The 26,622-nt window shown below is 45.3% G+C and overlaps 1 long non-coding RNA gene across 1 annotated transcript in view; it reads left to right on the top strand.

Moving 5' to 3' along the window:
- Positions 1-26,622, top strand: part of LOC144761314 (uncharacterized) — a 156,287-nt gene that overhangs the window by 116,821 nt on the left and 12,844 nt on the right. The window contains exons 2-3 of the long non-coding RNA XR_013595670.1: positions 18,022-18,091; positions 21,289-21,401. This is a non-coding gene — a long non-coding RNA (uncharacterized LOC144761314). The remainder of the gene's footprint in view (positions 1-18,021; positions 18,092-21,288; positions 21,402-26,622) is intronic.

Raw genomic sequence — 26,622 nt, 5'->3', positions numbered from 1 at the left:
ACAAGTAAGGTCTCATTTTATTTGGGCGATTGAGCGCAACCCTGTGGGGTAGGACATTTGTGCTGGCATGGTGATGCTACCCAAAAATATGTGGAAAATGTGTTTTTTTGCAACTAAATTTGAGGGTTGCAGGGCATTCTGAGTAGGAAAACATTGGGGGAACCCCGCAAGCCATACCTCACTGGACTCGCCCGGCGTCTAGTTTTCAGAGATGTGTAGATTTGGTAGGTTTCTAAGATGGCCGCCGCGCCCGGGGCCAAAAACCCAGGTGACCTGCCTTGCAAAGCCAGGTTGTTTTGAGATAGGTCATTTTGATGTCTCCTCAATACGTTTTGGGCCCTTACCTGTCGCGGGTGCTGGACCCACCCATGCAAGTGAGGTATCATTTTTATCAGGAGACCTGGGGGAATGCTGGGTGGTAGGAAATGTGTGGATCCACGTAGATTCCACAACTTTCCCACACAGAAATTTGAGAAGAAAATGATTTTTTCAGCTAAATTTGAGGTTTGCAGGGCATTCTGGGTAGGAAAAAATTGCGGGATCCACGCAAGACATACCTCGCTGGACTCCCCAGGTGTCTAGTTTTCAGAAATGTGTGGGTTTGGTAGTTTTCCAAGATGGCCGCCGGGCCCGGGGCCAAAAGCCGAGGTGATTCCCCTTGCACAGCCAGGTTGTTTTGTGAGAGGTCAGATTGGGGGCTACTGCCCTGGCGTAGAAAGGCTGCATGTGTGGTGGTGGAGTGGGGGCATTGGCATGCCCGTTTTGGGCAGCCCGCACCCTAATTAAATTGCCCAAAGAAAAATTCCTGGCATCTTGTGGGCTTTCTGCCCCCGGGGAGCGGATTGGGGGCTAATATTTCATATGATAGTGTCTCGTGATCACCTGCTGCCCAGTGTCTACGTACATATTGCAGGAGACTGATATGTTTTAGGAAACAGGTTGCTGGGAGGTTGTATGTGTGCCTATGTGAAATCTTAATAAATAATGAGAGTTCTTTCAGCAAACAGGTTCCCCACTTGGTGATCCCTTGGCATTCGAATGGTATAAGCCTCCTACTCGTTAATGTACCTGAGGCAGTGGGGAGGCCACGTATAGGGATGTAAGGCACCTAAACCGAGGAATACCACTTGCCATCTTCCAGTATCACTTCGCAATATGTAATAGCAGTGTATGTGTGGGTAGAAATGCGGCACCCGGACATAACAAGCGATGAAGCCTGCCGCTTTCTAATTATGCTACAGTAAGATTTATTTGTGATAGGTTATGGCCAGCAAGCCAGTATGCTAACCACTGCAGTTGTCCAGCTATACAGAATTCCCTAAAACCAGGAGCTCCCATCCCTCCGTTATCCATTGGCAGTTGGAGCTTTGATAAGCTGACTCTGCAGTGTTCTTGCTCAGATTTTAGGTCAGTCAACGGAGTGTTCATTTGCTGGAAAAAACCCAGGAGGGTTCACGATTGGTAAGCTCACAAAGTGGTATAGAATGAGCTGCAACATCACCATTGTGACCAGTGCCAGCCGACCAGCTACGGATAGGGATAATGTTGTACAAAAGGCCACCTGTGATTTGAGCGCTGCAATTGCATGTGAGAGGTTGCCTTCTAATATGCCAAGGCTATTGCTGTATATTTGAATCCAGAAGTAACGGAAAGTGGAGGGGCTACTGGAATAACAAATTCACCAAAGCATAGGTTGGGTTTAGCATATGTGCCAGCAAAGAAGTATGAGAGAGATTTGGCTTCGGTAATGTGGCAACCAGAAAGGGTCCAAAATGTAGATAGCCTTTGGGCGACTCTATCCGCTCTTCTTGTATATCTTTGAAATTGAAGATCATTTTGTTGGCATATAGTGAGATGGTATGGAATGTGGTGTCCACTGGAATGCCTTTATGTACTGCCTCCTGTCTAAGTCTTTGTGCTATGGGTTCCACAGCGAGGATGAAGAGGAAGGAGGAAAGATGACAACCCTACCTAGTGCCTCATCTAACTGGGCAGGATTGGGAGATATGGAGACCCGTTTTAGCCCACTCCATGGGGGCAGTGTAAAATAACTTGACCCATCTGATGTAGGCCAGAGGTATGCTGAAATGTGTCAATGTAGCTGGCATGTAGTTCCAAACCAGGGAAACAAGGGGCACATGCATCAAGTAGAGACGAAACCTTCCATGGAAAAAGGATAACACACACTTCCACTCATTTATACACTGCGCTCTTGAACCGTGAACTCTTGTATTTGATCGATGTGTAAATGGCTAAAACTAAATATACGCCCCAAATCGAGATGTAGCAGGATAACTATTTATTTCTTCCCAGGGTTCCTTGTAGTTGGATTCCAGTTAACTGGCGTTGACTCGTTTCGGTGGTGTACAACTTAATTTTTAGAATCACTTTCTTCAGGACATAGAACATCAGGGGTTTTTTTCCTCCTCAAAATTGTGGGTGTAGTATATTAATCTATACAAAAAAAGGGAAATATATTTGGAAAAAGACATGAGCACAGAGGGCTTTCCATTTTTTCAAAACTATAAACACTTTGAATACTTGTCCCCTTTATTTAAAAAAAAAAAAAATTACTTTTTACATGCTGTCAACATGTTCCATTTTACTAAATAGAAATGTCACACTACATCTCTATTTAAGATTAAATGGTGGGCTCCCCAATTATTTTATATTAAAAAAGGGGTATCCCCCAAATTTCCACTTGACTTGCACTCCATATGTATTTTTACAGACTACAAACTCACCACTCACGTTGTGTTGTAACACAACTCCAAATCCAGCACTTATTGTTACCGCTTTTTTCCTTGACCACCGTTATTCCATTACCATTACCATTAGCATTGTGGTGGAAGCTTCTAAAAATATAGCCAAACCAAAAAAGTTCCAGTATTAACTTTATATTAATTGCCTTATATTTATGTCTGTTACGAGGAATGTAGGGAATCTTACATTCCCATTCATTTGTATGGGCCTATAGACCCATAGGAATGAATGGGTATGCATTCGCAATTTGCGATTACCAAATTGTTAATCGCAAATAGCGAATGCAATTGCAAGGGTGCTAGGGGGCCTAAGGCCACCCTGATGCACCCCCCAAAAAGGTAAGTGTGCACAGGTGGCCCACACAAATGCCCTAAGGGCATGTGTGTGCGTCACATGGCACTTGAAAAATGCACTTGTGTGCATTTTTAAGAGGATTTGCAAATTACCATCAACTTGAAGTTGATGGCAATTAGCGATTCCTAAATGCAAAGTCGCATTTTGGAAATCCTGCATGCATCGCATTTAGGATTCCCTAAATGAATTAGCAAATTAGGTAATCACAAAGATTGTGATTACCTATTTTGCGAATGCAATGCCTTTGATGCATCAGAGAAGGCATTTTACCAGTCGTAAACAGGCTGATGCTGCGAATTGGCCCGTTTGCAAATGGTAAACTGCTTGATGCATGTGCCTCCAAATGCCTGATGGATGTCTGATAATAGTTTAGGTCCACAGACCCTAAGCACCTGCTTGACCAACTGTAAGAGGGAAAAATGTGTTCATATCACCATTGAAAGATGTTGGGCTCAGTGCCTTGTCCTAAAAAACAAAAAAACTAGGAATGATAAGGGACAGGATTGACGTCCAGCACCGGCTCCTCCACAGTGGCGGAGGAGTGTCCCCCCACTAGCTTAGAGCCAGCAGCTGAAAAATAAAAGAATATTTTATTATCATAATATTTTTCGGCTGCTGGCTGAGCCACCGTGTGTTGGGAGGGCGGGCCAAGCCATGAGAGGGATGAGGAATGGAATGATATGTGCAGTTGTAAGTATCCATGTTTTTTTGGTCGACCATCTTAGGCTGGCCAAAAAGACATGTACTGTATTGCACAGCCATTATGGAGAGAAAGCACAGTTTTAAACCATCCCGCTCAGGCAAATCCCTGTACTGCTCTCATGGTTGGTAATAGCATGAGCGAATCTGCTGGGACCAGGAAGCAGAGGAACACAGAGGTATGAGGCAGCTGGCAGCTTTAGTTAAGTCTTTAGTTTTTTTATATTGACCCCCTGCTCTGCCCCCACACCCCCTATCCGCTCCACCAATTTTTGTTTGTGTTGGCCATCACTGTTGACATCCCCTGACTAACTTGGCTTATGTGGGGGGCAAGGGGCTCCAAATAGGCCCCTGAGATAAAAATACAAACATAAATATTGCTGCAGGGTCCACGGACTCCAAGGCAGGGTTTGAAGACCCCGATGTCTGAAGAAAGAGTAGCTAAAGCACTGACAAAAGGGAGACAAGATGGAGCACCGGGCCCGAATGGCCTGCCACAAAGGCTATTCAAGTCCGATGTCCCCTTCTGGTCTATGGTGCTATCAAACCTCTTTAATTACACCTTGAGTTCTCAAATAATTCCGGACTCTTGGAGAGGTGCTATCATTCATCCTATTTATAAAGCTGGAGCACGAGGCAATCCGAACAATTACAAATTAATTGCCCTGTTGGATATAGAGGCAAAGCATTTTGCAGGCCTCATTTTGGAGGATCTCAGACAATGGGCAAAGGACAACAATTTGATTCCCCTGAATCAAACAGGGTTTGTTCCCAACTCAGGTACAATGACAAATCTACTGACAATCTCTACCATCATTGACAAAGCTCTTTCAAGCTCGAAGTCGATTTTTTGCTGCTTTGTTGATTTCAAAGCAGCATTTGACAGGGTGCCCAGGGCAGCACTCTGGCAAAAACTGAGGCAGTGGGGAATCCCAGACAACATTCTGAATCCAATTATCCTGCTGTATTCCAACACATGGGTTCGAGTGAAGTTAGGGTCTGTCTCGCATCTCTCCCGGAAAATCTCGACCTTTCGTGGTGTCAAACAGGGATGCGTGCTGGCCCCCCTCCTCTTCAACCTATTCATTGCTGACCTATCAAGCACTCTAGAGAAGGTAATCAGCCATCCACCCAAAGTAGGAGGTACGGCATTATGTAATCTCTTATATGCCGACCACCTGGCACTGTTCAGTCTCACCAGAGTGGGGCTACAAAGACTCCTTGATGCCTTAATGCAATACACGGCCAACAACCAGTTAGAAATTAACATGAAAAAAACCATGATTGTCCCGTTTGGCAAAAAACGCTACAGCGGTGGAGGCTGGTCGATAGATAAAGAAAGCCTCTCAATCTGCCAATCTTACAAATACTTAGGGGTCCATCTTGACTCCAGGGGCAGTTTCACCAAACAGAACACTGTGATTGCAGCCAAGGCTACAGCTCTATTGGTGTCCTTGGCTAAGTTATCGAGGAGACTCTCAGGCCCCACTGTCTTGCCCCTACTGGAAGTGCTTAGAGCAAAGATCGGGCCCATACTTTCGTATGGCATAGAGATTTTTAAGGGTAAAATGAATAACACCTTAAATAAACGTACAACCAAACTCTATAAGAAACTGGTTCACTTGCCGAGTTCTTCTTCGCCAGCACAGGTCAGACTAGAGCTGGGCTTAATTAATTATGAAGCCTCCAACGTTGGCTCATATCTTAAGCTGATCCACAAATTAAGACAGGCAGAAGCAGGTACCCTGGAATTCCTAGTCTGGAAGGAAATCAGTGTGAACAACCCGGGGGGATCATTTGGCCGCCTCCTAAATGACCACATTCAACAAATGTCTGCTGCGGATCTCTGGGCTCTTAATCCAAGCCAGACTGTCTTTAAAAACACAATTAAAAAATGCATAAGATTGAAATCCCTGATTATGGACAAAGCCCTTCTTGCGAAACGTAGTCATGCTTGGGCAGTAGCCAACTCTTATAAACGACTATCCCCGGGCAATTACCTTTCGGTAACATTTTCTCATCATCTAAAGCGATGTCTGATAGCCCTTAGACTGGGAGACTGGCGTTTCCTTCAAAATCTCCCAGTATGGCGCCGAAAAAGGGACGATCTAATGTGCAGAGGGTGTGGGGCAGCAAATGAGACTATTCTGCACGTGCTTTGTATATGCCCTTTCTTTATTCTTCTATTAAACAACAAAGAAATGCCACCACCCTCGTATCTTAATGAAAAGAAATCTATCTATTAGAGACCAAGTGCAACCTCATGAAACTTGGTACGGTATTTTTATTTATACCAGTTATTCTTGTTTTTGAATTGTTTTTTGAAAAAGAAGTTTTTTCTTTATAGCAGAAAAAGGGGGGAAATACACAATTGGACAATTATACAATATTTACAATTCTGACAACAACACGGTGAATCAAGACAATATTACAAGAACACAAGACATTATATATACAATATACATCTTCATCATTGTTTTGAAAATGAATTCATAAATTGAACAAACAAAGCGATGTGAAAACAAGAGCAAGGACAAAAGTGCAACGTCTTCAAAATTGATCATTCAATGATAAAACTTGCTCTTGTAAGTATGCCGACGCGTTTCAGGTTCGAGTATCGGATTTTCGAACCCTCATCAGGGCTTTGTTATTCGTCTGTGTGGGGTACAAAAATAATAAAGTTTTGTTGAAAGCCTATACACCTCAATGGACTGCCTCCTTTTGTGTGTTAGAATTCTAAAGAGAAATACCTGTGTTTTTCAGGCAGGGCATCTTTTCATCTATACCTCTTTAAGACGTGGCTTCAAGCTTTTATTTCTAAAGTGAACAAAGCGTGAATTGTGTCACAAGCTTCTCCTCAGCTCCTAAGGACAGTGTAACAAATATTTCTGCGCCTTATTTACCTCACTGCACAGCGTCTGATGCCTTGTGAAGGGAGGGGATTGTGGTCACAGGGCCGGCCTAATCAGAGAGAAAAAAGTAATCGTATGCTATTCATTTCACTGATAGAAATATAAATATCGCGGTTCCGTTTGCCTCATACCTTGAAACAGCCTGTTCAAGTTCTGTAAAGAATGTTTCCCTCTATTGTTGGCACGCCGCTTTTGTGAAGAATGACCTGTTGTGCAAAATGAGGGCTAATAAGTATCCGAGAGAGAGGGCGCCGAGTTAAATAATTCAGGCAACCATCTCGTATATTCGGCAAGATCCTACCTGTACTGCTTGATCAATGCCGGTGTTCTTTCCGGAATGCTCACGGAGTCTCAGTCTGCTCGTTGCGCACTGAACAGAGAAAGGAAACCCTGTCAAGAAAAGAACTTATCTGTAAAGTGACTGGTACCGCGAGTGGCTCAGAAAAGGAGAGCGTACATACCTTGAGAAGTACGCAGATCACCTTCACTTGCTGCCTTCGCCATCCACTTCTCACTGAAGGGTGTAACAGTGACGAGTGGCCATTTTGGTTATTTAGCTTGTTTGCTTTGCAAGGATTGCGGGATATGTAGTCCCTTAGTATGGATCTTATGCGCAATGACGTTAGTAATTGCTTAAAGCCAGGAAAAGGATGACACTACATGTGCAGACCTTATCTCACTATTGTACAGTTATTAAAAGCTGATGAATCACATGTGGGCGTGCGAACCGGAGGGGTGATTTTGGAATGACATATGGAACATTTCATATATTTAAGTGCATCTATCAACATCGCGAATGATCAACCAATCAAAGCCGTGATATTTCGGACATACTGTTAAGCCCTGTCAAAGTACTATTAAATTTCAAGATAAGATACGCTTCCTTTTGAAGCAACACTCGGTCAGCCTCTGCTGGGCGCTGTACTGCACTCATTATGAAAAGTACTGTCCATTTGAAATCATGCTCGCTATGGGACATCTCTAAGAAATGTTCCACCATGGGGGCAGTTTGGACCTTCTTTTTAATTCGGGACCTATGCTGGCTAATGCGTAGGTTCACTTGCTGATTTGTCTTGCCAATATAGATTTTTTGGCACGGGCATATTATTGCGTACACGACATTTTTAGTCTTGCAATTGGAGACGTCCAAGTGTTTCCACTTGACTCCATGATGTTCAAACTCTTTCCCCTCAATTGTGCTGGAGGGGGAATAATTCAAGAAAACAAGTGTCTTTTTTAGACAGGGGTCAACAACAAAAAAGCAGGTACAAACCTGCATGGGAAATGCGAACAAGAAACAGGTTTTACAAATCATAGAAAAACCAAATGTTGTTGTAAATTTGTCTGATCGTAGATTGACAATTCATGAAGAGTCTGTCTTGAATCTCGGTCTGAAATTTGTCCCTAGTGTAAGGACTGACTTCACCAAACTCAAAATAGAGACACTTGAATGTTGTAGGAAGCTGAGGCTCAAAGCCTTTTTTTCAATCAACCAGCACTGGTAGATAACGAAATAACAGGCTTGAGGAACAAATCCCAATTTGTGCCATATCAAAATATCCCCAAACAAATCCAGGCTTTCCCTACACAAGAAATTGACCGATAAAAATACCATTTTGCATCACAAGAGCTACCATCCAAGAAATTTGAAAGCCAATTTACCCTACGGGCAACTATTGCGAATACGCAGAAATTGCACAGAGATCAGTGAGTTTGACCACCATGCACAGATATTCTGTGAGGAGATGACCCACAGAGGCTACCCCAAAAAATTGTTGAAACACTCTAAACGAGCACGATTCACTCCACGTGAATGTTTATTACAACCAAAAGAAAAGAAGGTACTGGACCGTCCGGTTTGTGTTACCACTTTCTGCCCTGACACACATAAAATGAGGCAAATGATTCTAAAAAATTGGCACATCCTAGACGGGTTAGAATGTCCATTTCCTCGCCCGATCTTTGCATACAAAAAGAACAAAAGTATTGGCCAGCAAATTGTAAGAGCCAACCTGGCACAGCCCAAACCAAAACATGACATTTTGTCTTGTTGGAATATGAAGCCGGTAGAAGGGCACCATAGGTGTGGTAACTGTGTTGCGTGCTCCAGCACAATTGAGGGGAAAGAGTTTGAACATCATGGAGTCAAGTGGAAACACTTGAACTTCTCCAATTGCAAGACTAAAAATGTCGTGTACGCAATAATTTGCCCGTGCCCAAAAATCTATATTGGCAAGACAAATCAGCAAGTGAACCTACGCATTAGCCAGCATAGGTCCCGAATTAAAAAGAAGGTCCAAACTGCCCCCATGGTGGAACATTTCTTAGAGATGTCCCATAGCGAGCATGATTTCAAATGGACAGTACTTTTCATAATGAGTGCAGTACAGCGCCCAGCAGAGGCTGACCGAGTGTTGCTTCAAAAGGAAGCGTATCTTATCTTGAAATTTAATAGTACTTTGACAGGGCTTAACAGTATGTCCGAAATATCACGGCTTTGATTGGTTGATCATTCGCGATGTTGATAGATGCACTTAAATATATGAAATATTCCATATGTCATTCCAAAATCACCCCTCCGGTTCGCACGCCCACATGTGATTCATCAGCTTTTAATAACTGTACAATAGTGAGATAAGGTCTGCACATGTAGTGTCATCCTTTTCCTGGCTTTAAGCAATTACTAACGTCATTGCGCATAAGATCCATACTAAGGGACTACATATCCCACAATCCTTGCAAAGCAAACAAGCTAAATAACCAAAATGGCCACTCGTCACTGTTACACCCTTCAGTGAGAAGTGGATGGCGAAGGCAGCAAGTGAAGGTGATCTGCGTACTTCTCAAGGTATGTACGCTCTCCTTTTCTGAGCCACTCGCGGTACCAGTCACTTTATAGATAAGTTCTTTTCTTGACAGGGTTTCCTTTCTCTGTTCAGTGCGCAACGAGCAGACTGAGACTCCGCGAGCATTCCGGAAAGAACACCGGCATTGATCAAGCAGTACAGGTAGGATCTTGCCGAATATACGAGATGGTTGCCTGAATTATTTAACTCGGCGCCCTCTCTCTCAGATACTTATTAGCCCTCATTTTGCACAACAGGTGATTCTACACAAAAGCAGCATGCCAACAATAGAGGGAAACATTCTTTACAGAACTTGAACAGGCTGTTTCAAGGTATGAGGCAAACGGAACCACGATATTTATATTTCTATCAGTGAAATGAATAGCATACGATTACTTTTTTCTCTCTGATTAGGCCGGCCCTGTGACCACAATCCCCTCCCTTCACAAGGCATCAGACGCTGTGCAGTGAGGTAAATAAGGCGCAGAAATATTTGTTACACAGTCCTTAGGAGCTGAGGAGAAGCTTGTGACACAATTTGTTGGACAGGCCCCACGAAGGGCTCGCTCCCTCCCCGCACGACAGGGCCCAGACACCGGCTCTCCGGGGGCTACCCGCAGAAGCAACCCGCAACCCGTCCCCTCCGGGACGCCTGCTCCCGGATATCTCTGTGTCACGGGCCCCCGTCAGCCCCATTGCCCGGCCCAGCCGCCATCTTGGACACTGCACCACGCGGCCGCGTGGCCTCAGCTCGACCCCAACCCTGGGCCCGGCCAGGCCCCGCCATCCCGGCACCACCATCCATCCAGGAGGTGAACGGACCACTTGGCAGGCTAATGGGAGAAAGAAGTGTCGATGGCTCTCCCCCGCCAGGTGCCGATCGCCCCCAGCCTCCCCGGTTGCTGGCTCCACCCCCCTGCTGGGTGTCTGGACTCCCTCATCCCGGACCTCCCGACCTCCCAGTGCGAGGGTCCGGACATCAAAGGGCGCCAGACCTATAACCGAGGCAGCCCCAGAGCAGGAAGGCAGTTGTATCCTGGAGTCGAGAGACACCGAGAAGAACTCATCCTTGACGGACTGCTGGCGCTGCCGCAGCCCTGCCTTGTGAACTATCGTCCTGCCTGCTGGCGCTGCCGCGGCCTTCTGCCACCTTCATCCTCGTGGGACCTGCTGGCGCTGCCGCGGCCCGTTGTACCTTCCATCCTCGTTGGGACCTGCTGGCGCTGCCGCGGCCCGTTGCCACCTACGATCTCTTCGGGACCTGCTGGCGCTGTCGCGGTCCGACCCGTCCGACCACCGAGCTCGAGGATTGTGAGCTACCGCCGTTTCACCTCAGTACCCGTAGGTACCAAGACTGTCCCGCTACCCCTTTCCCCTACTAGAGACTAGAATTGAGAGGATCATCGTGTCCTGATCTCCTTGTATCGTACTACCTTACTTCAAGAACTGCCTATAAAAGGTGTTACTCTGATCTTCGTGTGGTGTCCATCTGTGGGGGGGGAAGTTACTTGTCTGTACGATCGCTGGAGACGGCCCTCACTGGAGGCCTCTCCCCTTGTGCTCGGCCGACCCTCCAGGTCCCCGTCTAACATTGGTGGCCAGCGGCGCGATCCGAACCAACGCGTAAACCGTACAGAGAGTAACTCACCCTACGACTAATCCACAATGACGACCAGAGAGAGCGGATCTGCAGAGAAATTCCAGATGGAAAAACTGGAAGAGTACAACCACCGAGAGCTAAAACAATTTTGCATAGAACTAGGCATTGCCACCACCGGTCTGAGCACGAAAGAGGACTTCAAACACGCCCTAGAATCCTGGGCAGAGACAAATATCGCCGGACCCCGGGACCCCGAAGCCCCGGAAACAAACACCACTCTGACGGAAGAAAGGAGAACGGATCTCTCCCGGGAAGAGATCCGAGAACGAGAGAAAAATAGACTACACGAGTTAGAGCTGGCACGGCTCAAATTAGACGGAGAATTGAAACTGGCAGAACAAAAGATGAACTTAGAACACTTACGGCTCCAAGAAGAGCGAGAGGAAAAGCAGAGACAGAGAGAACTCGAAGAAAAAAAACTGGCATACGAACACGAGTGCAAGCTAGCGGAGATAGAAATGCGCAAACAGAACAAAGACCTAGGGGTGTCCGAGCAACCGCGCCCCCCAGGTACTACCGAACAGAAGGTCCACATCCCCAAGGATGTGGTCCGTGAATACTATCGGAACGACGACATACAGCAGTGGTTCAAGGCCTACGAGATCGCCATGACTGCCCACCGGATCGCTCGAAGTGACTGGGGAGCCGGTCTATGGGGGAGATTCGTCAATGAAGGCCGGGATGCCCTGCTGCAGCTTCCGGACCATCAAATGACGTCCTATGACCACATGAAGGCCGCCCTCCTCAGTCGATATGGGCTGACGCCCGAGATGTACCGCCAGAGGTAGAATATGTAAACTATTTCAGCCGAGCCTTCGAGGGATGGATCAAGGGTAGCAACGTAACAACCTACGAACAGCTCTTCAACCTCATTGTGTGGGAGCACCTCTCCAACAACTGCTTCGTCGAGCTCAGGCAGCACCTCCTCGACAGTAAATTGACTGACCCACGGCAGCTCGCCGCCGAGGCTGACCGATGGGAGAGCACCCGAGTGACCCGGAGTGGGCCAAACGAGCAGAACAGAACCAACCAAGGTCATCATCGTCCCCGAGGAGGAGGAGGAGGACAGGGCCGGGGCAGAGACGCCGTCCCGGCCGCTCCCGTCAACAACACCCCGCACCCGGCCGGCCGGGGCAACCCCCCGATGCGCCCGGGGTTCCGAGCCAACGTTACGTGTCATCGATGCCAGCGAGTCGGCCACTATGCCAGTGACCCGACCTGCCCAAAGAACCAGACCACCGGACCCCGCCAGGTGGCTGCCGCCGCCCTAGGAGAAGAGCAAGTCTCCGAAGAGCCTGAAGAGTATGAGCAGGAGCAGCCCGAGTGGGAACCTGCCGCCATGACCCTGGCCTGCCTAGGGGGAAGAGACCTGATCCCGCGGGCTCCCCTACCAGCCAACACCAGGAAATACAGCCAGTGGGTGAACATAAATGGGCGTAAGGCCGAAGCCCTGCGTGACACAGGGGCCAGTGTGACGGCCGTCCGTTGTCACCTGGTGACCCCAGAACAAAGCCTGCCAAACGTTCTTTGCCCCGTCCGATCGGCCGACAATTCGGAGAGCCTGTGTCGGATGGCCTGCGTCCCCTTCGAATGGGGAGGAGTCTCCGGTATGTTAAAAGTGACTGTCCGCGACGATGCCCCCGTGGACTGCCTCCTGGGGAACGATCTCGTGGGCAGCCGTTGAAAGAAGAGAGCACCTGGGGATGTTAGGCCTCCCGGGCTGGGCGTGCGTAACAACCCGGTCCATGGCCGCCGACACCATCCCTAGATCTGAAGAACCCGAATGGCCAGCACCTCCTCCCCCGATCGCTTCAGAGGAACCCACCCAAACCCACGAAGAGCCCGCTCAGCCCCAAGACCTCCCGGACCTGGCTCAGTGGCGTCAGGAAGGGGGCCCACCCAAGAACAATTCCGGCAAGAGCAAAAGACATGTCCCTCCCTCGAGGGACTGCGACAGCAAGCGCTCGCCCAGGGCACAGGAGACACCGCAGGGGCCCACTGGATCTATTGGGACAATGACCTACTGTACAGCGAACAAAGAATAGCGGAGCTGGGGGCCAGTCGAGTGCTGGTGGTGCCCCTCCGTTTCAGAGACTTCCTTCTGAACTTCTGAACTTGGCCCATGATGTCCCCCTGGCTGGACACTTGGGGCAAGACAAAACATACAACCGCCTGGTGACTCACTTTTACTGGCCGAAAATGAGAAATGACGTCTCCACCCACTGCCGGTCCTGCCCGACCTGCCAGGCCAGCGGGAAGAGCGGCCGCAAGCTCAAGGCACCTCTTCAACCATTCCCCGTTGTGACCACCCCGTTCGAAAGGGTGGGAATAGACATTGTGGGGCCCCTGGACCCCCGAACAGCACAAGGGCATCGATTCATCCTGGTCCTGGTGGACCACGCCACCCGCTATCCTGAGGCGGTTCCCCTTCGAACTGTAACAGCACCAGTAGTAGGTCGAGCCTTAATGGGGATCTTCTCTCGAGTGGGCTTCCCCAGGGAAGTCGTCAGCGACAGGGGCCCGAACTTTATCTCCAAATATATGAAATCCCTATGGCAACAGTGCGGAGTCACCTACCAATTCCCAACCCCCTATCACCCGCAAGGAAACGGACTGGTCGAGCGATTCAACCGCACTCTCAAGCGGATGATCATGGGGCTGGAAGAACCCCTACGCCGCCAGTGGGACGTGCTACTACCGTGCCTCCTCTTCGCCTACCGAGAAGTCCCCCAGAAGTCCCTCGGCTTCAGCCCTTTCGAACTCCTGTACGGACACCCTGTTCGCGGGCCTCTCAGCCTAGTTAAAGAAGAGTGGGAAATGGCCCCCCTGAAGACCCCTTCAGACGTCTACAAGTACCTCCTGACCCTCCGTAATCAGACCCGGCGATTCAGAGAGCTCGCCAAAGCCAATCTTGAAGCCAGTCAGGAGGACATGAAGAAGTGGTACGATCAACATGCCTCCTCCATCGAATTCGAGCCGGGCCAGCAGGTATGGGTGATGTCCCTCATCGAACCTTGTGCCTTACAGGACAAATGGACGGGGCCCTTCAAGGTGATCAAGCGTAAGAGCCCCGTCACCTACCTCATCGACATGGAATCCCCCCGGAACCCCCTCCGGGTCCTCCACGCCAACAGACTCAAACCCCACTTCGTGCGCTCGGAGCTCAGCCTGCTGATGGCTACAGACAGTGGGGCCGAAGAGGACTCCGAGCCCCTCCCTGACCTACTGGGGGCCGGGGAAAAAGATGGTTCGGTGGACGGGGTCCAACTCTCCGAGGCTCTGACCCCGGAGCAGCGCCAAGACTGTCGGGCCCTCCTTAACACAATTCACGCTTTGTTCACTTTAGAAATAAAAGCTTGAAGCCACGTCTTAAAGAGGTATAGATGAAAAGATGCCCTGCCTGAAAAACACAGGTATTTCTCTTTAGAATTCTAACACACAAAAGGAGGCAGTCCATTGAGGTGTATAGGCTTTCAACAAAACTTTATTATTTTTGTACCCCACACAGACGAATAACAAAGCCCTGATGAGGGTTCGAAAATTCGATACTCGAACCTGAAACGCGTCGGCATACTTACAAGAGCAAGTTATATCATTGAATGATCAATTTTGAAGAAGTTGCACTTTTGTCCTTGCTCTTGTTTTCACATCGCTTTGTTTGTTCAATTTATGAATTAATTTTCAAAACAATGATGAAGATGTATATTGTATATATAATGTCTTGTGTTCTTGTAATATTGTCTTGATTCAGCGTGTTGTTGTCAGAATTGTAAATATTGTATAATTGTCCAATTGTGTATTTCCCCCTTTTTCTGCTATAAAGAAAAAACTTCTTTTTAAAAAAAAATTCAAAAACAAGAATAACTGGTATAAATAAAAATACCGTACCAAGTTTCATGAGGTTGCACTTGGTCTCTATTAGATAGATTTCTTTTCATTAAGATACGAGGGTGGTGGCATTTCTTTGTTGTTTAATAGTTTATATGGTCCAGCTCCCCCCTCAGTCCCACTAAACCCTAACTCCCTCTGTTCCACACTTTCTTTATTCTTCAACGCAGACGCCTACTCAGGCCAGAATGGAACAGGCTGGGAGTCCGGACTTGTAGGCACGCCCTTATTGCTGCTCTGTCTTTAGAGAATACTGTTTTAAATATAAAATTGGTCAAATTCGTTCAGCAAGTTTACAGTATTTTAAAAAAATTGGAAACGGCTAAGGCTCTGCTGATAACTGTGTAGAATGATATGTATTTTAACTTTACCTGCATTGTCCGGGAGTGTTAATTTTTAAATTGATATGTCGCAGTAAGCACTGATAAGAAAGGCCAAATTTTATTTTCCTTTTTTTTTACTCTTTTAATCTGCAAAATTGTACTTAATGTGTTGGAATAATCTTTTAAAGAAATGTTTTTATATATCTAAATAAAGAATTATTACTACTACTAAGACCCCGATGTGGCTCTTAAGTCCACAAACCCTGGCTCATGGTTATGTTATGTCATGTTATTGAAACTTTTTAAGCGCAAACTGTTACCCGAGGGTGTCCTGGCTCTGAAACCAAATGTCCTATGGAGGCCTAAACACGGAAGAGAGTGGATAACTAGTTAGACTGGAAGAGCCAGGTCTTAAAGGCCCTCCTGAAGTTCAGGTGATTGGTTATACACCTTAGATGCATCGGTAAGTTGTTCCATGCCTTGGCAGCTTCAACCACAAAACTTTTGCCCCCCAGTTGGACTTCTTTACAAAGGGCACTGATATCTGTTTTGCTTCTGAGGAGCGCCCTGTCTTCTAGGAACATACCACTGGAAGTTAATTTTCAGCTGAAGGGGTCTGTAGCCTTGAAGGGGTTTGTGGACCACACACATAGCGTTGAAACGGACGCGTTTTTAACACGCAGCCAGTGTAGCTTTTTAATCTCAGCTGAGATAGAAGCATACTTAGGTGTGCCGGAGAGCAGACTGGCTGGTGCATTCTGCAGCAACTGAAGTCTCTTCATAAGCCCTTCCTGGATATTGAGATAAAGGCTATTACAATAGTCCAGTTTGGACATGACCAAGACAGTGATGACCGTTTGTTGGCAATCTTTAGGAAGAAACGGCATGATCTTCTTGCAAGATCTCAAAATGTAAGACTTTGCAGAAGTCACCGCATTCATCTGGTCCTTGAAATTAAGCGTATTATCTTTATAGACTCCTAGGTTCTTTACCTTCCTTATCGGAGTCGGAAGAGGGCCCATTGAATCCGGCTACCATGCTGGTGACCATAAGGCCGGGTTGTTGCCAAACAAAACCACCTCTGTCTTACTGGAATTAAGCTTAAGGCAGTTTTGGGTCATCCAGTTACCAACTACTGTCATGCAATCCTGGAAGCGGGTTGATGTTTCCTGTATCCCATCAGGTAGCAGTGACTCTACCATTTGAGTGTCATCTACATATGATGTTAGATTAAAACCAAAGGATTCAATCAAAAGAGCAAGTTGGGAAACATAAATATGAAAAAGAGTCGGACTAATGGATGACCCCTGTGGGACTCCACAGGGCAAAGCGAAAGGTTTGGCTGTGAACTCCCCAAGCGACACAGTCTGAACTCTCTTGGATAGGAAGGATTTAAGCAACTTCCAGGCGGTACCCTTCACCCCAATCTCCTGTAGCCTGTCCATCAGTATTCCATGATGGACAGTATCAAAAGCCGCAGAGAGATCTAACATTATCATGGCGGCGCTTCCTCCCTGATCCAGTATGGTCCTGATTTCCTCAGTGGATTTAAGGAGGGCGGACTCCGTGCTGTGTCCCTCCCGAAATCCATACTGGGTGGGATCCAATAACTGGGAGTCTTCCAAGAATGCGCTAAGTTAAACCCATTAAGACTCATGGGACCTTGTTGAACATACCAGATGTTTCTCGTACCTTTGACTGGGTCTGAGGACCCTACAGAAGGTCCAGCAAGGTGACATGTGTCTGGGGTCCATGAACCCAAAACTCTTCCAAAGGCCATGCTCAGCAGTAGGTGGCCGGCAATGCAGTCAACTTCTTCACAGCATGGCCGAAAGCAATGCGCAGCAGGGGTTAGCCGGCCATTTAGAGTTTGGACAGAGCCATGGTTATCGTGGAGATATGGTTCGTATTGTTTATAACATCTAAACAAAGTTTAAAAACCCCTCAGAAATTAGCTTACAAAACTACAGTTAAACTGCAGTTCTGATAAGGAATTAAAACTGGAAAAACACTAACATTTTTAAGTTATGGTTACTATCCACACAACTGCGATTTTTCCCCTTTGTGATAATGCATTGAATATGTGCTTTTTCTGGAGCTTTTTTCTAGACTTCCTATTTTGATAAATTTAGCTAGTTTTGATTCTTATGGGTATTTTTTTCATATTTCCCATTATGTTTTTCGATTCCCTTGAACAATAGTCCTCACTGGCTGTGGACCTATCGGTGCGTCATTTCTCAAATGTGTTAATGTCTTTTTATGCTGTTATCCATGGCACTTCGTAGATATTCCCTAATGTCTTCCTTGCTGCTCTAGCCTAGCTGTCAAATGTGAAGCAAGGAACCATTAGGAACCATTAGGGAAACCTGCTTACATCTGTGAAGTGGACGGATTGACTTCCTATTCTAGCCAGTGTACCACACGTGCATTGTGGAAAAGTCCACACGTGTGTTTAGTATGTTGTCACTTGATCTTAATGCCTTTAACTGATTGATTTTTTGAAAAAAAAAACTTATCTTTGGCTAAATAGGAACCAATGATATAATTCTCATATGTTTATTTATTTAACTCTTTAGAAACCCTGCTGACCTGAAAGAAACTAATGGCTAATTTGATCCGAATACCTACAGTTGACTTTTAATTGACGTAAGTATGGTTCATCCAAAGCTAGGCCTACCAGTATTTCTGTTTTCGCGGGTTCCGCATAGCTGTATCATACTGTGAATAGATATTCATCATAATACTATTTTATATCTTACATCTTTAGATGTATTTAATACACAGCCCTGTATATCATTTACTAGCTCCGAGTTCTTATTTTCCATCATGATAATATTAGTGATAATCGCTCAGAAACAAGATGGAACCAGGTAAGTGCATTACTGTAGCTTCATTTAATGTCACACAAATTTACTATAGTCACTGTTCCTTCTTACCTGCTTTATTTTTGCAAAGGTCATGTGAATATATAAACAACACCCCTTTCAATATGTCTCCAGTTTGAAACAACTTGTAGACCATCCTAACTTTGTTTCACAGATTTCTTTAAATTCTACAGTGACATGGCAGGGTGCCCAGCACTCAGTGTTTGCTTCTGCCACAATGGTGAATCCACTTTTGGCTAAAGAGATCCCCTCTGACACAGCAGTGCTCTGTAAATTAGGTGGGCAGTTTTCAACTTGGCGGTGGATGTTGGGGTCGCTGATGTCCCAGCGGATATCGTCGGCCATATTTCCACTTCTAAATGAGGTCATATATTCCATTTACAATGGAATACAAGCACTTTATTGTATGGTCTTTTGGCTGTAAAACGAGTCTTGTTGTCCAACCTTAAATGGAGTCTCAAAGGATCGTTCAGATTAGAATATTTTAATGCACACCTTATCTATTTAGAATAGACCACTATAAGATCATTTCAGAATCTTTTAATTAAATCATTCTCATGTATAATCCTTTGTCACCTGTCCTCATTGGGAATGTATACTTATTTGTGTTCTAGGTTAAGACAGATCAGAGGGGCATCAAGAACCTGACACATATGCCTCTGAGCTGCACATAGCAGAAAAAAGAGTGCCAAATATCCATGATCTCACAGCAATAATGACAAATCATTAGGAATGACACTTTTTACTCGTCTGTTCTCCACATAAGACCATAACCCAGTTTATTTGACAAAGTCACCCAACCCATCCTCATCCAACACTTACACCACATCGGAATCTAAGGACATGCACTCCTACTGTGCACAACTCCACTCTACGCCACTGTACACTATGCCATTCTGCAATACTGCACTCTACGCCCCTGCATTCTATGGCAGTACCCTCTAAGCCAAATCCCTTTACTAGGGTAACACTCAAATCTATGCCCATGCCCTCTATGCCAATCCACTATATGCCACTCTAATATAATAATAATAATAATAATAGGGGGTCTTATAGAGCGCTTGGTGACGCACCACGGCGTGTCCCCGCGCTAAGAGGCAAGTGCTGCTAGGGAAATACCGGGACAGGGACCCAACTACCGGGCAAATAGGAAGGTTTTTAACTTGGCTCTAAAGGTGCGCTCTGAAGGTTCCAGGCGCAGTGCCACAGGAAGTTTATTCCAGCTTGAGGCCGCCAGATACCTAAAGGATCTACCGCCCATCCGTACTTTAGATACCTTAGGAATGGATAGGCGCCCAGAGCCGGAAGATCTGAGATCACGGGAGGGCTCATATTGTGTTAGCAGGCCCTGCAGAGGGAGGGGTGCCCTGCCGTTAACTATCCGGTGGCATGTGCATAGTGCTTTAAATTCCACCCTGCTTCTCACCGGGAGCCAGTGCAGGGCCTGGAGCGCAGCTTTAGATGATGCTCTTCTGGGTAATTTGAGAACCAGCCGCGCCGCAGCATTCTGCAGGACCTGCAGGCGGCTCAGGTTCTTCTCAAGAGTCCCCAGATAGAGCAGGTTGCCGTAGTCCATCTTGGACGTGACTAGTGCATGCACTAGAGTTTGACGGGCTTTGATTGGCAGAAGCTCCAAGACCTTCCTAAGGCTCTTAAGAATCCCGAAACAGGCACCAACTATACTGTGCATCACTGCACTCTAGACCCCTTTACTCTACACCATTATACTCAGTGCCACGCTGCGCAACTGCACTCTACCCTGGACCACTCCACTATATGCCACTTGACTTTACTGTGAAACAATCTTCTCTACACCACTGCACTCTACTCCACTCTGCACCACTCCACTCTATGCCACTGTGCTCTACACCACTCTACTCTTAAACACTGCACTCTATGCCAATGCACTCTATTCTTCATCACTGTACTCTACGCCACTGCTCTCTTCACCAGGCTACTCCATTCTATGCAACTGCACTCTGACACTCTGCTGTGCAACACTGCACTCAGTGCCACTAAACTCTACTGCCCTCTTCTCCACCCCTCTCCATGCTACTGCGTACAACGTCATTCTACTCTTAACCTCTGGACTCTAGGCCAATGCACTCTACACAACTGCACTCTACTCTACAGCACTATACTCTACTCTGGACCACTCTATGCTGCGGTTCTCTGACCACTCATGCTACTTTACTCTGCACCACTCTACTCCACTGCACTCCATGCTACTCAACTCTGCTCTGCACTCTTCGCCATTGCACTTTATGCCACTTGACTCTAGTCTGCACCACTGCCTTCTGCATCACTCAACTCTACGCTACTCCACTCTGTACCACTCTACTCTACTGCACTCTTTGCCACTGCACTCTATGCCACTCTACTCTGCTCTGCACCACTCCACTCTGTGCAACTTCACTCTGCACCATTGCACTCTATTATGCACCATTCGAATCTATGCCATTTCATTCTACGACGCTGCATTGTGGGCCACAGCATTCGGTGTCACTGTACTCAGTGCCACTATACTCTGCAACACTGTACGACAGTGCACTCTACACCAGTCCACTCTACTCTGTGCCACTCCTATACATTCCACTCTACACACCGCCACACTCTGCCACTCCAATACACAATACTCTGTACTACTTCGCTCTACAATGCTCCACTCCACTCTTTGCCTTTCCACTGTATGACACTCCACAGCACTCTCCTTTGTGCCCCTAACCTTTATCCATGCTGAACAGCAGCCACGCTGGTGTACAACATGGCTAAAACACATTGGCAATTCAATAGCTCGTGCATAGGCGAGACCTAGTTGCTTTACCAGAGCTTGTTTGTATTTGACAATCAGCCCAATAGTCTCAAACTCATTACTGAAGCAACGTCTGATTCAAAGTCAGTATGTGAACTAGAATAAAAAGTCTTTGCTGACATCTTTTCTTTTTATGTGTTTCCCAGGACGGATCCCACTTTTTCCAAGAATGTCATCCTTATGCATTTACCTCTGGCTTATATTTTTCCTGGAAATCAACGTTTTCGTTGTGAGCACCAACAACAAAGTCTCAATTCAGGTATGATGGCAGTACAGAACCAAGATAAGGAACTCATAGAGCTTTATTCAGACCTTACCATTTTTAACCTCTGCTTTACTATATATTCCTAATTCAAACGTAATGTTTATTTAATACGTCATACACCACTTCTGCCAGTTCTAATAACGGTGATAACGGGCGTTAATATTACACAATTTATTGGGCCGAGTTTATCGACTTCAGACAGATGGAAGGTAGAATCAGTCTTGACACTAATTGAACTGTGACCTAAAGATCACATTAGTTGTCAGAGGGAAGCAGTGGTGGCTGGTCACTTCTCAAGTTGGTGGGACGTAAAAGTTTGAGAAGAGTTAACATTAGCGAGAGAAGCAAGTGAGCCTGACTAATTTAAGGAGAACGTTCCTCATAGTCATTAAGAAATCACAAACACATTTTACCCTGTTTGGGGTGTGTTGAAATTGACATGCTTGGAGAGAAGGGTAGCAGGGAGGTTGTGAATATCACATACCATTATGAGTACACAGAAAACAGAAAGCACCCACTCTCAGTGGCACAAAAATAATCCCTTTGAAATATACCCTAAGGCCTGCCCTCGTGTCACCCTTATCACAGGAGCGCACATAACTTCAGGGCACATTCGATACTACTAGGGATGCAGATTTCCATGAGAGCGGCATTTTGTCTCAGAGAATGCAAAAAAACCTTTAGAAGAAAAATAACATTGCATTCCCTAATGTTCAGTAGAGGTGGGTGAGCCACTGAATGCTCCAAGCCAGGCTCAAGCCAGATGCCTGGCTCTGGCTCAGCTTGGAGTCCTTTTGGACCCTGAGGCCCAAAACGAGCTGAGCTTTCATGTGGCTTCTGCCTGGCACCCTCCCTCTGACTTCATGCACAAGGAATTAAAAGCAAAGCATTGACCTTTGATATAAAAACAGAGAGAGAAATAGATACCCATCTCTGGTTGAATTACACAACGTGAAACAAGAAAACTTGGACTCAAGCGCGGCTTCCAGGTTTGACCACATCGTGTGTTCCTAGACAAATATTTTATTTCAACCTGCCTCCTTTTTCTCACTATCCCATTTGAAAGCACCTTCAGATACATGAGTTCAGAATGCGTGTTGTATAAAACCCTCTAGTCCAGAGATGGGTCTTCAAACCGGGGGAGTGGACCTTAAGGGGACTGTAGATGATCCCAGGGGGTGCCAAGCTCTAGCTAAAAGAAGCATCATGCTGATAGCAGTGCTTTGTTTTAAGCTGAAAATAAATGGTCAGCAGTAAGCCACTCTGTAATGGACCAATAATAAAAAATTTTGTCGTTTATATCTGTTTGGGAGTAGGTTTCAAAAGGGAAGGGACTCCAGATATTCGTCAAACGTCCCCGCCCCCGTTTTGGATAATCACACTGTGAATACTTTTTCATGTTAGGGAGGCCTAGCTAACTAGAACTGTATGTTTGGCAATTGTGTTTGACTGCATTATTAAAAGGTTTAACATGACTGTAATATTTAAATAAATCTAGACCTATTGAAACATTGCACATTTATTAGAATAATTTTGAACAATTCTGGGGGCGGTGGGGGGGTAAATGATTTTTTTTATACTCGGGTGGGGGGCATGGCATTAAACATTTTGAAGACCACTGATTTGGGGCCCGATGTAGGTCGGTCGGTAACAGCCGAAAATCTGTATTTTCGGCCGTTACCGACCGGTATTTTAGAAATGGTATGTAGGGCCACATATTTTACAGAATCGGTAAATTTGATATGTAGGTGGGACTCTTCTGAGTCCCACAAGCCTTACCGAATCGGTATTTTAGCATCAAATTCAATTTGATGTTAAAATACCGATTCCGGTGTGCATGCACATGTGTGCATGCACACCTATGCCATATGACAGGCAGACCTGCCCTTGAGGCAGGTATGCCTGCCACATGGCACCCGAGCCTCTTTTGGGGGTGCCAGAGGGTGTCAAAGTGACACCCCCTGCACCCTTGTGTAATTCTCTATTTACCGATTCGGTAAATACCGAATCGGTAATGCCTATTCATTCCTATGGGCTTCAAAGCCCATAGGAATGAATGGGCATTACCGGTCGGTATTTACCGAATCGGTAAATACAGAAATTTTACCGATTCGGTAATAGGAACATCTGGATGCTCCTACATGTCCTCCCTTCTTATTTATCGATTCTTAATTACCGAATCGGTAAAATTCGGTAATTAAGATTCGGTAAACAAGTCCTACCTACATCGGGCCCCTAGTCTTTTATAAGACTCTACGACACACATATGCCACACTTGACAATTGACTTGCCCCGTGGTGCTTAGTTTCTAAATGTAATCTTTAAAAACAACTACTTTTAATAAACACCTATTAATGCTGTGATATAATCTGATGTACTGAGGGGACACGCTGCCCTTTGTTAAAGAATTACACTATTTTGAGATCTGTAGAGTATTTTTAATTTTTTACTTGATATCTGCTGCTTCATTTACATGCAAACTATTTTCAAGAAGCTCGGCTCGTGCGCAGACCAGTAGCAAATGCTTATTCTTGCATGATTTAAAAAAAAAAAAAAAAAAAAAAATCAGCTCTATCACTGTTAAATTAAAAAAACATTTCTAATTTTTTTCTGGTAGTATGTACATGGGATCCCTGAAATAGGTGAGGGCTTTGTGCAAAATGTATGCTTCTAGAGGAAGACCAGTGTGTTACATATTTTCTTTAAAACAATGCTCTGGGAACCTTGCTGTATATAGAGAAGCTGCGCACCCAGTAATTTGAATCATCTCTGACTAAGGAATCCATTCAGCACACATCTAAAGTGGCAAAAGCTGGAGCCATCACCAGCCGTGTCAGTCAAGGGTTCTAATTGCGTAAGCACCTCGTTCCAGGTGAACCAGTGATGGTCTCAGAGCCACATTTCTACTGTGTAACAGGTATCACAGCTTACAACACACACCATTTTTCCAGAGTCTGACAAAACCCCAAACAATACCCGGGTGCTCAGAAGCAGGGCTCTCTGGCAGCTGATGTTTCAATTGTACCTCACAGTTGCCAAACCCAAGCCTGGCAACAGTCCGCAACGCTATGCTGCGACTGCAGTACGTTCTTCTAGCAGGTGTCCATCCTTTTTTTGTTGTTGTATATTTTCATTAGGAAGTACAAATATCAGTTTATAAACAATACATAAAAAAGGAGTGTAAACAATATATCAAATTATGGTCACACAGTATATTACTATGAAATGTTAACTTCTCAGATTTCTAAACACAAAAAAGATAACTATATCAAAAGATACAATATCTGAGATCCTTATAAAACCTGAAAAGGAAGAAATAGCAAAGGTGGACTACAGAGGAGATGATATAGATAGTATACTCAGCCGCGGCCGGTAGTGGGACTACCGGCCGGGCGGTGATATGGGGAGGGGGAGGGGCATGGTGGGGGGTAGTAATGTATGGATTATGGACTTTAAAAGGTAAGTAAACATAAAAATAAATGAAATGAATTTCGTTGCACACACTGCGTCGCATTTGGTCATGCAGTGTGTGCAACGAAATTCGTTTTATTTATTTTTATGTTTACTTACCTTTTAAAGTCCGTAATCCATACATTACTACACCCCACCCTTCCCCTCCCACTCCTCACGTCACCGCCCGCCGGTACTCCCACTACCGGCCGCGGCTGAGTATACTATATGTAGTAAACCATATATTATAGATAGTTGGAGGATAGTAGCCACAGATATAACATTTTAAGTGGAGATATTCCTCCTAACTCAACTCCAATAGGTGAACAGTGAGTCCTAATTCAAATAACAGTGTTAATGGCTAAAGTATCAACAGTCTTCGTGACAGCAGCAACAGCATGAATATAAATAATGATGGTAATTAATTAATAAGGAGATGAAAAAGGAAGTGATTCTCTTAATGTAGTTTCTAATTATAAGAAAAATCTGAAATATTATCAGGAATATTACCAGAAATAGAATATTTATTAGCTAGAAAAGGGTTCTAAATTTGGATGAAAGTTTCAACATTGTCCTGCAATCTATAAATGAGTTTTTCATATGATTCTATTTTATACATTTCAATAAGCCATTCATCATGTGTAGGACATTCTGGTGTCCTCCTATGTCTTAATATACAATTTTTTCCTATGGTGAGTGCAATAGCTATCAATCGTCTTGTATGGTTAGATTTGGGAGATCAGTAACATCATGTAATGGAACACATTTTTCCATTAAAGGAATGGTCACTTGTATAGCTCTGTATAGAGAGGCAGTTATGGAAGACCAATATTCCTATGGACATCGGAATAAAATGTGTGGTATATTGCAGTCCTCCTGTGGGCACCTCTAACAGGTAGATTTGTGTAGTAAACCTGCTGTCTTGAGTTTTTGTGGTGACCAATACCAGTTATAAAGAAATTTGAAGAGAGTAAATTTTGTTCTGGCCTCTCTGATTCCCTTATCCATGTTCATATTAACATCCAGCCATTTTTCATTGGAATAAGCTACAGTAATTAACCCTTGCCATTTGACGTGACGTTGTGCCAGTAATGGGTATGAGTGTAATTTATGCACTATGAGATTATAAAATCCAGAGACTGCGCCTTGGAAATTCCCCCAAATTTCTAAGTATTATAACACTGGGGAATCCTCAACTAACCAAGGATATGGTCCTAGTCTATGAACTAGGGCTTGTTTTACTTGTAAGTATCTAAAGGGAGTAAATTATCCAACATTAGCCCAAATATCCCAGAAAATAATCTGTTTACCTATTCTAATATAGGCGTTATGCCATATGGGGGGCATTTCCATGTCGTCTCGAGTTACTCTTGAGGAGTTTGTGGCATGTATCCAAATCTTAAGCATAGATTGAATAATAGGGTTAAAAGTTTGTAAAGCAGGTGGTTTATGAGTGAAAAACATTAGCAAACCTGAAGTTGCCTGTACAGTTTGTCTTTCAACAAGAACCTATAGTAGGGGGATCATCTTGTCTGGGCCAAAGATAAACCAATTGAGATAAATGGAGTGCTGTGCATGGTAAACTAAGGCCCCCATATTGCCTGTGAGCATATTTTTTTAGATTTTAAGCCTAGGTGTCAGAGATCCCCAAATAAAGGGTTTTTAATATCTCACAATATTGATATTTTAACTGTCAAAGGCAACATACTTAAAACATAAGTGAAACAGGGCACTTTAATAATTTTCACTGGGACCATTTTTCATA

The sequence above is a fragment of the Lissotriton helveticus genome, chromosome 6, assembly GCF_964261635.1.
Source record: "Lissotriton helveticus chromosome 6, aLisHel1.1, whole genome shotgun sequence".
Lineage (NCBI taxonomy): Eukaryota > Metazoa > Chordata > Amphibia > Caudata > Salamandridae > Lissotriton > Lissotriton helveticus.
Note: the sequence above shows the minus strand (reverse complement) of the source record. Positions and strands in the feature narration are given on the sequence as shown.